Genomic DNA, 15435 nt, shown 5'->3' with positions numbered 1-15435 from the left:
TGTTGCCATACTACACAATCATGAATGACAAATGTAACTTATGTAGAAAGTTCTAAATTACAGTGTGTGTTTCCGAATGTTGGTTTACACATTTTCAATTAGAGGTTTTTTTAATTATCGAATACAACACAAATACAGGATAATTGCGTGAAATTTGTTGGTGTATATTATAAATAATTCTAGCTTTAGTACTATAATTGTGGTCTTAGCAACACTGCCATGAGTAGTGACATAATAGTTCGATCTACTAAAATCGACTTTATTTAGTTCGGATTATGGATATTAAATAAGATTCGGTGTTTCAGCTTGTCTGGTTTGACATTATCATTCCGTAACATTCTTGGTGCGAGCCGTACCAAATTTTTCATAAAGCAACCAAAAGTTTGGAATAAGCAATTGCAAGTGCTCTACTGATTAACGCGACTAAAACGAATATTTTGCATTCGTTGACATAAACCCGTTACGGAATGATATCAATGAAACACTTGTGTAATAAAAAGTGTAATAAAAAAAAAAAAAAAAAATTCGGAGCCTAACACATCGCAAAAGGGGTAATTATTAAATAACCAGTGTCGGACTGGGCCCCCCGGGGTCAGGGCTGGAAGAGCAGTTTAGGGCCCCCATTGTAAGAATCGTATACATCCTATAAAATATGGGATCGCCCCTTTCTCAGAGTTCTGTCCCGGTGTCCTAAGAGGATTTGCCAAAACTCTAAAATGTCGCGTGCTTTGTTTAAGGAATACAAACTACAGGGTCATTAGCTGTTAATGAGGTAAGTCAATAATAATAATAATAATAAAAAACTCATAGCTCATTGTTTCATTCAATTTCTACTACTTTCAAGTAAAGGACAGACAACTAATTTAGTTTGACAGATTTAACGTTTAGTTAAATAACCGAAGACAGAAATACATTATTCCAAAAACCACTTTTTGGTGTTCAAGATACAAAACAAAACAATAGTTTTCCCATTCTGTTTGCTCGATTGTAAATTCAGGCTATAATGATTGTCATAATTGAATGAAAAATGACGGATTTGCCATGTTTTCTAATTGCTATTTTTGTTGTACAACGCAGTAACCTTCGGGAAGGATTCCATAAGTTATTGGGGGCCTTCTGGACGTAGTCAGATCTACAGATATCTTTCTGATGTCTGTGGGAATACTCAGTGACATGCGTCTGATATAGGCCCGAATTTCGTGATTCTTTTCGTTATATTGTAGATACTTACGTAAGGATTAAGAATTTATATAAAAAGAAACGAAGTTGAGGGTAGGCCTCCGACCGGCCAGTTCAAGACTGGGAATGACCTCCATTGTCTTATGGAATATATATATATATATATATATATATATATATATATATATATATATATATATATATATATATATATATATATATATATATATATATATATATATATATATATATATCAGAGTTGTCCAAATGGCGGCCCGCCAAACCATTTTCTGCAGCCCACAAAGCTCTCAAAACATACGATTCTTATTACTGATAATATTTTCATTTATGTTCATTTTTTTAATGTTTCCACCCTTCTTTCGAAATAAGGCATCCATTTAGCGCTTCTGTACAACAAAAAGGCCCGGACATCCAAGGCAACACTGGAGTCAGTAATGTAGCTATAGGCAAGGCATCGTTGCTGAAAGAACGATTACTTTAATTAACCAAACCAAACCAACCATAGCAATTCACCATGAAAATTGTGAAGAACCGCTTCAGAAGCTGCCTTGGAGATTCTTCTCTTTTACATCTTCTGCGGCTCGCAACAACAGGATTGGATGTAGATATCCCAGCCCTTGTAAACTCTCCTAGTCATCCTCATTTATCACATTGAATGTAATATTTCAAATACATTTTTATATTTTTCTTTTGTAGTATAATAATAATAATAATAATAATAATAATAATAATAATAATAATAATAATAATAATAATAATAATAATAATAATTATTATTATTATTATTATTATTATTATTATTATTATTATTATTATTATTATTATTATTATTATTATTATTATTATTATTATTATTATTATTATTATTATTAGCTGCGGCCCTTCACCTTGTTAGCAAAGACGGTTATGGCCCTCAGGCTCATTATAATTGGACACCACTGATATATATGAAGTGGTATCAAAAAGTTTTGAGACTAGTTCTGTAACACTTCAACAGATGACAGCACAAGCTGCACGAAGAGGCACAGAGAGCACCGATCTTCGTAAGGCATTTGTGCTAAGGGGCATCGTTTTGTGTACATCAAGAGCTGATCAGGTAGGGATGCGCACGAAACAAGATTTGAGACTGTCTCGACTCGAAAAACATATATTTTTCTATTGGAAGAGCTGTGTCTCGACTCGAATTTTGTCAGGGAAATTCTGTCAGGACTCGACTCAAACGCATTCCTATGCGCAGGTTGGTATATGGTATATTCTGAACATGTGCTTCACCACGTCAGTGATTTCATCATAGATAGCAAGTTAGAACAACAAACAAACGTGGACACTTTTGTGTGAAACTGAGCAAATTGGCCACGGAGAGCTTGACAACTCGGCAAGAGTATGGTGATGCTGCAATGAATGGTTCAAGGTGTTTTGAATGCCCTTCAACAGCAGGAGAACCTCACTGCAAGACTACAAGAGATCAGGACAACCTTTAACGAGCTTAACACCCAAAAATGTTGAAACAATTTGGCAATTTGTGCATGAGAATCGACGGAGAACAATACACATTGTTGCCATTATCGGTGTTTAATATGGAACAATGCATGCAATCCTCACATATGACTTGGACGTGCAGCGTGTTGCTGCCGACTTAGGAGCAGAAAGAACACCGCGTCGAAATCTGCCAAGAACTCCGTCAGCGTGCCATGGATGACACGTTCTTCATGTTGAGGACCATTACCGGTGGCGAAACTTGGGTGTACGTGTACGACCGTTAGCCACGAACAGGCTTTACAGTGAAAGAGCCCATCATCTCCACGACTAAAAAATATAAGGGAGGTCCGTAGCTTGACTACGTGCATTTTTTTTTTTTTTTTTTTTTTTGACAATTGTGCATCAAGTTCCCAGGGATCAGACCGTCAATACTGAGTTCTATTGCTATGTTTTAAGGCATCTGACGGAGAAAGTTATTGAATCTGTGCCGTGTGAAAAACTGGCTGCTTCATAACACAGAATTTCAGGTTCGTTTGATGTTCTGCTCGTATGTATTAATGTATAATATACTGTTGTTACTTGTTAGTATTTCTTCATTTAACAGCTTGCTTAGATTTCCATAGACTATATATATATGTATATATATTCTTCGATGTACCAAAGTGTAGCAGTACGATTTATTGGAGAGAGAAATTACTGTGCTAGTAAGCATTTCACTTTTTTTTTCTTTTGTAATGAATTTCACCATATATTTTCTGAGACACAATCATTTCAAACATTTGAAATATTCAACACAAAGGTATACATTTAAAAACATTGAAACTGGAAATTGCTAATTTGAACCTCTTCCGGTTTGAATTGAAGATTAACAGTGGAGAGGGAACCTTTCTTGGGACGCTGTATTAATTGAGAAAGAGCTGCTTCGCGATATTTTTTTGCCGTTTTTGGTCTGCCACTCGTCGAGACGAGACGAACATAGATGTTCTATAACACATCAATATATATATATATGCATAGCGTAATTTGAAATTCTAAACATCTATGGCTTTATGCAGGATCGTTCTAACGCGTGATTGGAGCCATACTAAAAAGTTCGACTAACGTTTCCTGCAGTAGTCAGGCCTTTAATGACGCTAATCATACTTCAAAAGTACTCTGCATAAGGCCCCTATAGTTTATGTCTAGACGTAGTAAACTTCATCAATTTCCTAGTTCAAAGTCATATTTTAATTCCCATTTCTCGATCACCTTTATCAAGTTAAATTTAACACTTTGAATTGACGGAATTCTCCGTTTTTTTTTGCTATCGATAGTATAAGACTTTCGATGAATATCTGCGTTCGAATAGTCAGTGAAATCATAAAACGAGCCCATGGAAGGGCGAGGAAAGTGTTGTGGCAAATGGTACGTGGAAAGGTTAATGAAGAATTTATCAGTTGTTTCTAAAATTCTCGTACTTAAGACATAATCATTTATAACTAGACTGTTTTGATGTTTTAATGTGGTTAAGCATGATGCTTTTGTGTGTCTCAACGACCTAAAAGTGTAGTGCATCACCTACGGTTTGCCACTTGAATGAGTTTGCGTAGCTTCAATTTGTTTCGGTGTTTGTTGTCATTATTCTTTTCATGCTTTAAAAGTTATTTGTATACGTCAAAGGATATAACGAATAACGCAGTTATCTTGATAGTCTATAATGTGGATGATTTGAAGAAACTGTATTAATCATTCATTTATTTGCGTTGGAATTCTCAGATTAGGGTGTGTATTTAATGATGAACGATAAGGAATAAGTAATTGCGAAAGATACGAAGTTGTAGTTCTTTTAGAAATCCGATACGTTGTATTTGTGAGTTGAGTGATGATTAGATACTCAGAAGGTTTGGCTATTACCGAATGAAATGGTTTGTGTATGTAGGCGTATAGTATATTGTGCTTATTTGACACAAAAGTATTTCCTTGCATATTATTTTTCTGGTAACTTTTATTGAAAAATTCGATTGATAATATCTAAAATTGAACTATTATAATATTGACCAAGTTGGAAATCTAGGAAAGCATATTATGGATATAGTTTTCCATAGGCTAATTAATATCATGCATCTGTTCATCAATTCCAAAGTCGATTGTTGCTAATGTAACCAAGACCATTCACATATAATTATGCTAATTTGAATTATTCTCTGTACTTGTAGATCTACCCATTTTTATGTTGCTGATTGTCATCGGATATATTGTTCGTAGAATATAGGGAGAGTAGGCAGAGCTCCTTCGTGGCTAAGCGGTTAGCGTACGCGCCTTTGACGTGGGAGACCCGGGTTCGATTCCCGGTGGGAGCTCATGTTCGGGTTCCACGTTAATCAGTAGGTCCATGTCTCATATAGCCTTGCTGCTGAACGGGACGTTAAACTCAAAATCATCATCATCATAAGGAGAGTAGGTCTAACTCCCTGCTACACACTTAGTTTGTGTTTATTTCGCTGTAAATGTAATGAGTAGTACGATTATTAGCCAGTGTTGAGGGTGCTAACCGTTTTCTTTTTCAAATCGTAAAAAAAAGGGTTAAGTTCCAAAGTTGGGCGTCCGTTTCCAGCAAAATTTACAGGAAAGATATGGATAATTTGATCGTTTGTGTGCTTGATAATATATGAGAGTCTCGAAAAATCTGTTTATTTGTTATATATAAGCGGCTATAAACATAGGACTATACGACGAGCGGACGGAACTACTTGGCGCAAGGTAACCGAACAGTTGCATTGTGGGGAAGAAACGAGCATTTATGTTATCAACATGGCGAATGTACAAGGGCAATGAACTAACAGTTTTAACATTTGTGAAGCAATACGTTGATAACAAGCAAAATCTTTTCAAAGTTTGTGAAGAGCAAGGATTAATGAACCTAATAACGAATTGCAGGAAGTGTGCAAAGGAGATAACAGCGAAAAAAACGTGGCGAAAGCAAACGCCCAACTTCGGAAGAAATGCCGTAAAAAATGTTAAAAGTTTCGATTTATGTTTATTAGGTTAGGTTTGATTTTGTATTTTCAATTAGCACTTACCTTCATCTAAACATTTGGCCCCCTTTATCTAAACATAAACCTGTATATTTCTAAAACATTTTATGTACAATCCCATAGGTTGTGTTTTGTGAATTGTTGACGTTTAAAAGTACACAACTGTCTCGTACGTAGGTGTGTTAAGTCATAAGTTAGTTATGTAACTCTGTAATGTATCATATTTCAGTAAAAAAAAGATGGTGACGACGTTTAGATTTCAAAAACTCATTAATTCGTGTGAGTAGGTGGTATTATGATTAAAGTCATATCGCGATATCCTCGCCCCTAGTTGAAATTTGGTCGATTCAAATTTAACTGATATTTGTTATCACAACGAAATTAGGAAAACGATGGATAAACCATACTTTTCAATAGTATAGGAGAATGTCTTATTACATTTGTAGAAATAGAGAAGAGTTCTCTGTTCAGTCGTGGAGTGCATGAGAGTAATTTAGACGTTTGCACTGAATTGGATAGTCACTAGTGCATAAACAACGTGTTTGCTTAGCTATTAGGCGCGCCGTTGTCCCCAGTTACTTGGCCAGAAGATCTGAGCGTACTGTAATTTGCAATTTGACCGTGCACGTTGTCATGGTAACAGCTACCTAGACACCTCCTGACTCAGTAATTATTGAGAACATGTGATTTATGCTGTTAATTCAATTTCAGTTGAATACCGTGCTGTATTTGTTTTAATATTAAATATACGTGAGTTTTATTTCATAAACATCTCATAAATAAAAATTGTTAAATATATACATATAGTTTATTTATTTATTTGCCATCAACACAACAGGCATAAGCCCAATTATAGTGTTGGTGTATTACATAATACATTTAAACAATTTTCTTAAACATAGAATTCATATTGCAGATGTCAGTTTCTTTGTGTTTGATACATATTTTGTTATAAGTAGAACACATTCTCCAAATTGGTGATTTCAATAATACGTTGGCCCTTGCTTTTTTGCAATAAAACAGACCAGAGTTATTAGCACGAGTTTTAAGAGTCGGGACATGAAAATTTAATGTTGATATGAGTTCCGTACAATTAAATTCGCTTTATACTATTTTATGGAGAAAAATCAAATCTGTCACATTTCGCCTTTGTTCAAGTGTAGGGATACAGAAGTTGTCTATTAATGTTAGATAATTTTCATAATGTGGATAGATTCCAGTTGTCTTGTACGTCAAGTATTTGATAAATTTAGATTGGACCTTTTCCAGTTGGTGTCTGTATTGTTGTTGTGATGGGTTCCAAATTACAGCAGCATATTCCAGTTTTGATCGGACATAGGCATAATACATTTTTGTTAGTGTAGTACTATTGTTAAATTCCTTTCCAGTTCTAATTATGAACCCTAACATCTTGAGAGATTCGTTAACTATGTTCTCTATATGGTTATTCTTCTCTATATCTCTATATAGTTCACACTTTTGTTAACCCAATATCCATCATGAGTAATTGAAGCAACACATGGGGAGGGGAGGGCACGGTGGCTCAGTTGTAGAGCTTATCTCTGGTGCTTGGGGTCCCTGGTTCGATCCGCGACCAAGTAAGTTTCTGGTGGACAACATTGTGCTCGTGGTGGGTTTTCTCGGGGGTACTCCCACTTTTTCATTCCAGCAATTCTTCAATCCTAATTAAATAGCTTCAATCATCCGTCTCCCTTAGCCAACAGGCGTAATCGCGGGACGTTACACTCAGAGATATCATTTTTTGAAGCAACGTTATTTGATTCAATTTTGATGCAAATTAGCTTCATTTCCTAAAATATTAAAAATTCAGATTGTTTTACTGTCATATGCTCTTCAAGTCCTCTGCAGCTGTCCATCAGAGTTGTTAGATGCCAGCGCATCAACTTTCAACTTAAGGGAAGAAGCTGATAATTAATATATACTGTAATATGGTGATCTATAATGTATTGTATAGTTAAATGAAGATTAAAATGAACTGGGATGGCATTTAATATCTTCCCCAAATCCATCGACGGCTCCAGAGCCGGTACTGTGACTTATAGTGAACTATTGTAAACGATGTCATGCGTATACTCATCATCGTTGACGCTCCTGCGCTGACTCGGTTAGATTGCGTTCGTGTTTTTTAGTGACCACCTAGCACAAGATGCACTGTAATTTTTATACCATATGTCCAACTGTAACATACCTTGTTTGTTACAGACAAGTTAATAGGCCCAATGTAAATTTCGAATTATATTACTCATATTATTATCGTAATTTTATAATAGGGTAATTTAAAGTATCCTTATGCTTATTATTCTTTCGCAAACATTGCGTTGAAATGCAGATTTTGTTGTGTTTAGACGTTGGTTCTCTTAGTAAACTGCTCTTGAGTTTGTTATCAATGTTCTTCTTCTTCTTCTATTGAGTCGCCCATAGTAGGAGAATATACAGGCATAGGAGCATTACGGAATGAGGCCAGTCTATAACGTTGATTTATAGTTCAAATTAAGGTTGTAGTATTCTTTCTTACTATATCTTTTGTTCATGAATATCTATATTTTATGCAAATTATCTTTATTTCGTTTAATAAAGCTGTAATAAAAGTTTCACCAAAATTTCCAACAGCGAGAATGAGAGAGAAGCGAGGCGGTGAAACGACTGGTTTTATATATACTGGGTACTAAAAAAAAAAAAAAAAAAAAACTACGCCGGACAGAACTTTTGTTTCGAGCTTCCTTTCTTTCGTGAAAAGAAATGTAATTTGTGATGTATTAGAAGCTATTTCGTCGTCCTATTCTATATCATAAGATTCTCTAAGGATCATAGTTGTCGACAGAGATATGGGTTTGTTCTAAATTGTGAACGAAAAGTGAGTAATTTGGATACGAAGGTGGAAGTTGATCATGCACATGGTGATTATCGTGTAAGCTGAACAATGGCGCAAAATTGATTACTTCTTCTTGTAGCAGCACTTCAGGTAACGTGACTAACTTTAAGTCTATCTACAATGACTATTCTGCATGGGAGCCTTGAAGTAAAGTGAACTTAACCTTGTTTTATTTGAAACTTCAGTAGTAAAACTCGAACTACTAAAGGTCAACGGATATATCTATATTTAGTTCGGTTAGATTATTCTGGGACACGAACATACTGAATGAAATTATTCTTTCTTCGTATTAGCTACAGTGGTTTATCAGAGTTAAAATAAAACATACAGTTGTTTATTGGAGTTGAGATAACGAAAGCACTGGTGTTCTTCAGAAGTACAAATTAATATTTGTGAGTACGAAAATGTATAGTTCACGAGTGTATCTTATACACGGCACAATGTCCGAGTAAAGAGTTCCTATGGGGGAAACCTTCTCCCAAAGGGGCCCAGCCCGTGCGCGGCCTCGAATAGTCTTAGCCAGCCCTCTCATTATGTAAGTCGTAAGTAGCGTAAATCTCTCTCTCTCTCTCTCTCTCTGTTGTGAAGTTCATTAAGTATTGGGTGAAATGTATTATAAGTGCACATGAATATTTTCTATTAGAGCTCCAGTTTGAGTAAATGTGAGTATAATAACATATATATGTTGAGTATAATAACATGTTGAGTATAATAACATACATATATATATTGATGGTATTTACCAGTGCTTCTTGCTATATGTGTCTAAAGTTCAAGTGATTTCATTGGTAAGGTTGCCATTTTACGAAGATTGTTTGAATAGCATCTATAGTTCTCCAAAGTTTGTCCACCTTCGGGTTATCATATGTTACAGTAATGAGTTGAACGTTGTTCCTCTGCTTAGATTACTGGTGCTACGTGCTGTTGAATTGCTGTTTGGCCAGTAACTGTCTGTCTATAAGAATATACGTATCTATCGTCCATTCGTCCAATGTTGTCTAGTTGATATATACACAAAGTCTCATCCAACTGTCCTCTACGAAGTGTGATATACTATCTTGTCCATTATCTAGCTACCGTCTACTGTCCGTACTATCCGTCCACCTTGTCCGCTCGTAAGGGAACACTATTACTAATCGTCCGAGTCTTTAGTTGCTGTGTCTGCCCAGTGGATGTTCGGCTGTACACTTTATTATTTGAGTTTCTACGGCATATTAAGTTATGCGAAATGTTTGAACAGGAGTTCTATTATGCTGAAGTGGTGATTAAGACGTCAGGTGTACTATGTTTGACTTCGTATAAATTTTATGACATTATAATAGGTAGTAAAGTGCGCCCATGGTTGGAGCTGCCGAACGGGGATGTCAGTAAATATTACCTCCGTTCCTTTATTGATTGTGATTTCGGCACCTGAACTGAACCGGAAGCGGTAACACTTCTTTCAGCTGACGCTCGCGCAGGCGAGAATCACTCTGTTCTGTTATTATGTCGTACCTATGATGAGTGATATGAAGTTCTTAAATGTTATGTAACTTTGTGTGACGGCAATACAGTTGTTTCTCTTATGTGGTGTGACGAAGTGTCAGGTAACGGTTTCTAACACCTACAGTACAATTTACTTCAACTATTGGTTTGTTGACTTCTGTCATGGATGATGAACAATGAAAATTTGGTAATGGTTGATACTGTAAACAAATTGGATATGAGATTGACAGACAGAATTCTCGATGTGTTCTATTGAAGTTTTTTTTTCCTCACAATGTTATGGTACTATAATGAATATACTGGCACCTTACGTTAATTGTAGAAGTGTGGTTAACTACCACACCAGTCTGAGTTGAAGCATTGTTAATAAATAGTATCTGAAAATGATTTTTTTTTCCTTTTCAAAGTACTTAATATAACTAAGGTAAAATATTCATATATACGTACATATTTAAGTTGAGCTTTATTAAAGGAGTTGAGTGGAGCTATTACTCTCCCTTCTAATCTGCATCCTCCGGAGGTAAGTTTCTGGTTCTTCATTCCTTTTGTCTCCGTTTTCGTTTATTTATTTTTCCGTTGCGCGATATTTTCCCTTCTCGATTCCTTTCGAGGTTGCTAGGACTTCGAATCAGGGATCAAGAAGGTGAGTTCAAGGGAGGAGGTCGTTACGTATTGGCAATAATTAAACTTCCCTTGAACTAGGCTTTTAGATTGTAGCAGTCGTTACAATTTTTGGCGAACCAGCCAAGGATTTTTCTGACGGTAGGATTGTGGATGGAAGGAGAGTGAAAAAAAAAACAGAGAGAGAGGAGAAAGAAAATGAGTGAGGCAGACTGTTCGGTGATGTGCGCTGGTAGGGTTACTGGTGTTGGTTTCTCCCAAGGGAAGTATTCTATTGTATTGATATATTATATATTGTGTGATATATTTTGTGATAGTGTTGTTGTGTACTTGTTAATATGTCAACGTCTGAGCGAATTTCAGTTGGGGGCAGTGTTGCTAGCTCCGATTCTGATAGAGAATACGCGTGCTGTAATCAAAGTTTTAAGTCTGTAATATCAGAAACTGCTGAACGAGAAGATTCAGTCATGTGTGAAAAATGTACTCGATGGTATCACTTCCGTTGTGTCGGGATAAAAGAATCCGATAGTATGTTTGAATTAATAAGTCGGGATTCGTACCAATGGATTTGTCAGGGTTGCCAACCGTCAAATGGAAATGGGAAAATCGAAAAATCTTTTGAAAATGCTGGCTTGGTTAAGTCCAACCAAAATGAAGAACAAGTTGTTCTAAAATTCCCAGTAGTCACCTCGTCCCCTATTGGTGGATCAGAGAGTTCAATGGAAATGCGTTTATTTGCGTTCTTACAAGAAAAGTTTGGTGAACAACGCGAAGAGTTACAAAAGCAGAACGAGAAACTGGACAACCAACGCGAAGAGATGCAAAAACAAAACGAAAAGCTTGATAAAAAGCTTGATAGGCAGCATGATGAAATTGTGATCTTAGCTGAGAAAATTAACGAAGTCAAATTAGAAGTACACAAAGAAATAGTTGAGGAATCGAACAAACTACGTGAACAAATAAATGTGATAACTGGATCCCAGTTGGAACAAGAGGCTCGACTGCAAATTGTCGAGAGTGACCTCTTGAAAGTAAATCAGAAAGCGGAAGAATTGCAGGGTGAATTGCGAAATTTGCCTGAATTAGTTGATACTAATAGCAAGGAGATAACTTCAATTAAAGAAGGCTATGAAACTACTGCCACTATTCTCGAATCGGTTTGTGATGAACAGAGAAGCTTAACTAAAAGAGTCTCTGTTTTGCAACAGAAACTCGAGCTTCGTTATGAGCAGCTTCAGAAAGAAATTAAGGAAGCTAGAGCGAAGTTTCCGGTTTCGAAAGAAATACATATTGAGACCGAAGGGGGAGACGATAGTGTTGCTCCTAAGAGAGTTTGTTTCACAGATGTCAGAAAGGATAGGACGTCTGCTGAAAAGAGTAAGTTTGATTATAGTGATCAGCCGATTGCACATTCGGATGGAATGTTATTTAATGGTGCTACTACAGCAACTAATACTTCTTGGTTTTCTAAACCAATCCCTAGTGTTCCGACGATGAAGTCCCCGTTTAATTTCGATGCTTTTGCAAGTACTGGTAGAAATACCGTGCCTATCTTTGGCAATAGTAGTTCTCCGGTCTTTACTATGTCCAATTGGAACTCGAGTCACTCGACTCCGAAATATTCATCATTCAGTCAACCCAGTTGGGGTAGTTCCATTAGTAATCCAATCAACCCTTTGAGTCAGTGTTCCACACCTTTCTATAATGTGTCCAACTTAAGTCCTTTTGACAATGGTCCTATATGGTCTAGGATTCCTAGTCAGCAATATAATTATAAATCTAAACAGATCTCATTAAAAGATCTTACTTATTTTCCTACTTTTGGTGGAGAAATTCGTCCTGGTGCATCCAGAGCTTTCCTCAGAAATTTCAAACGTTGTATAGATCGATATTCAGTGTCGGATTTTGAAAAGATTAGAGCTTTTCAAAGTTGCTTGCGAGATGGAGCTGAAGTCTGGATTCAGTCTGTCCTACATGAAATCCGTTCATTTGATGATTGTATCCGGCTATTCAAAAGTCAATATTGTAATGAGAAAACCGAGCTGATGCAGAAAAGATATCTCCAATCTTTAAAATATGATAAAAATAAATATTCTTCGTTGCTGGAATTTTCTTGGTTGAAATGTACTATAACATTACCGAAAATCCTAACTTTCAGGAACTTTCAGGATTAATTTTGGGAAGCTTACCTTACGATGATGTAAGATTATTATCTGTTAATCCAAGTCAGAACTTAGTCGATCTGATGATTCAGATTGGGAACTTGTCTTCGATTACCGGTCCGCGTACCGAGTTCGAACCTCCTTCTAGGAAGAGATCATTTATTAAACAGGCGAAGGTTATCAAAACTAATCAAAACTTTAATCAGAATAAAACGGTTGATAGCAGTTGTCAAACCGAAAAGAGGAACCCGGAGTATTCTCAGAACTTTAATAATTATAATAATAATTATAATCAGAACTCGTTTCGAGGTAATAATCGAAATCGACGATTTAGAGGAAGAGGAAATCGATATCGAAATAATGGAAATCGATACTATAACAATAACAATAGTTATAATAATGACCGAGGAGAAGAAAATGATGGATCTAGACAGATGTCTAGCAGTAACAGTGAAGGGTCTCCGAATTCGAGAGAACAGGTAAACAGTTCGGAAAACATGACCCGCAGCTGCCAATGAGAAAGGGGCAGGCAAGCTGCGAAGGACAAGACCCCTTTCGAAGTATTTGTACAGTGACCTCGTCAAACTCTTCTGGGACTACAAATCCGTTTCTAGAATTCCATGTTAATTTTGTAGTTGAAGACGATTATGTCTGTTCCTCGTCTGAGTACTATTTTTCCCCTTCACCCATGATAAAAGGGAACATTGCTGGCATAGATCTGCGGTGTACGGTGGATAGCGGCGCTGAGCTGAATTTAATGGATTGGGAAGTATGGAAACGTCTAAAATTAACTTTCCCAGCAGCCAAGCTACATCCGTATACTAGACTCACTTTAGGAGCTTTTGCAGGAAAGGAAAAATTCCAAGTACAGGGATTACAAACCTTCAATTTAAATTTTCAAGGTCACCTTTTTGAAACTCCTATATTTGTAATGAAGTATTTACGAACTGATATCATCTTAGGATGTCCTTTCCTGGATAAATTCAATGGTATTATTGATCGAGGTAAAAATGAAGTTAGACTCCAAACTTCGTCTGGGACTCAGATTTCCTTACAGACCATAAGGCCTGAAGTCTTATTTGTTGGAATTTCTTCGAATCGTGTGGAAGTCTCTTCATCCACATGGCCAGTTAGAGCTATTGAACAGAAGAATAAAAACACTTCTCTAGTGACTTCAACCATTGAGGAACCTCAACAGTCAGTGAAGCAGCCTACGAAATTTCCGATGAATCCTGTTGAACATTATTCATCAGAGGATCCAGAGCCTAATGTTTCTGAGGTTGAAATTCAGGATTACATTAAGTCGAGAATCGACTTAGATGAAGATTCGAAACAACGTTTAGCCAGTATTCTTTTGAAGTACCGATATTTATTTTCGGAGTATCCTAGACGGGTGCGGGCACCACTCTATAAAATTCAATTAATAGATGAGAAACCGATAGTAGGACCGTACTATCCTGTTCCCCAAGCACTTCAATCTGCTTTTGAGAAAGAACTCCAAACTTGGATCAAACTTGGGTTAGCTAGGGAACAACCTTCTCCGTATCGTAATCCGATACACTGTGTACGCAAAGCGTCAGGAGGAGTACGCCCAGTTTTAGACCTCCGAGCTCTAAATCAGAAGGTTTTGGCGCCAAAAATTCAGGTGGAACCTATAGGCGAAATTTTGAACCGCGTAACCAAAGCGAAGTATTTCAGTTCTTTCGACTGTTCTTCTGGATACTATGGAATAGGGTTAGATCCCACATCATATCCATGTACTAGTTTTGTATATGCAGGTCATCAGTATGTAATGTGTGTATTACCGATGGGTATTAAGAGTGCACCTTCAATTTTCCAGAATATCATGTACTCTTTCTTTGATCAGACTACTAAATCTTTTGCCACGGTCTACCTAGACGACATTTTAATTTCTAGTTTTTCCCTCGAAGACCACTTCGAACATTTAGAAAAGGCCTTTGAAATTTTTGCTCGTGCCAATTTCTCATTAAATTTTCGAAAGTGTCAGTTCATCCAACCCGAAATACATTTTCTAGGACATATTATCAGTGGAAACAATATCAAGGTTGATCCTCGACATAATGAGCCCATTCGTTGTTTCCCGATTCCGAAAACTAAACGGCAATTGAGAGCATTTTTGGGTTTAGTAAATTGGAGAAGAAAATTCGTAGCTAATTTCTCTGCTTTAACATCTCCTCTATATGATTTGTTGAAAAAGGATAGGAAGTTTGTGTTCACTCCTGATTTATTAGAGTTATTTTACAAACTAAGAGAACTGGTGAGTCAACCACCGGCTCTTAGCCAGCCTGATTTTTCGCTTCCATTCCATATTTTCTCAGATGCCAGTGGAGAAAATTTAGGAGGATTTCTTGCGCAATATCTTGAAGGCGAATCGTCCCCAGTCATTATTGCTTATGCTAGTAGAAGGGTAAAGCCACATGAGGTGTCCTTGTCCATTTTCCAACTAGAAGTATTAGCTATTCTCTTTCTTTGCGACCATTTTTCGCAATATATTCTAGGTCGTCCGACGGTTGTACATTGCGATAACGCAGCAGCTACGCATGCGTTTACCATGAAAAGT

The 15435-nt window shown here is 36.6% G+C and overlaps 1 protein-coding gene across 6 annotated transcripts in view; it reads left to right on the top strand.

The window, feature by feature from the left end:
- The first annotated feature begins 3863 nt into the window (after positions 1-3863).
- The window catches only part of LOC145665013 (rho GTPase-activating protein 44-like), a 108616-nt gene continuing 97044 nt past the window's right edge, over positions 3864-15435 (top strand). For 2 of the 6 annotated variants that reach the window (XR_014127544.1, XM_081732206.1), the window contains exon 1: positions 3864-4083. The gene's annotated coding sequence lies outside the window, so the exon portion shown is untranslated. The other 4 variants (XR_014127545.1, XM_081732210.1, XM_081732207.1 and 1 more) reach the window with 3 other exon arrangements.

This window comes from Thermobia domestica, chromosome 11 (assembly GCF_964235325.1).
Source record: "Thermobia domestica chromosome 11, izTheDome1.hap1.1, whole genome shotgun sequence".
Taxonomy (NCBI): domain Eukaryota; kingdom Metazoa; phylum Arthropoda; class Insecta; order Zygentoma; family Lepismatidae; genus Thermobia; species Thermobia domestica.
The sequence above is the reverse complement of the archived record's forward strand: the minus strand, read 5'-3'. Positions and strand labels throughout refer to the sequence as shown.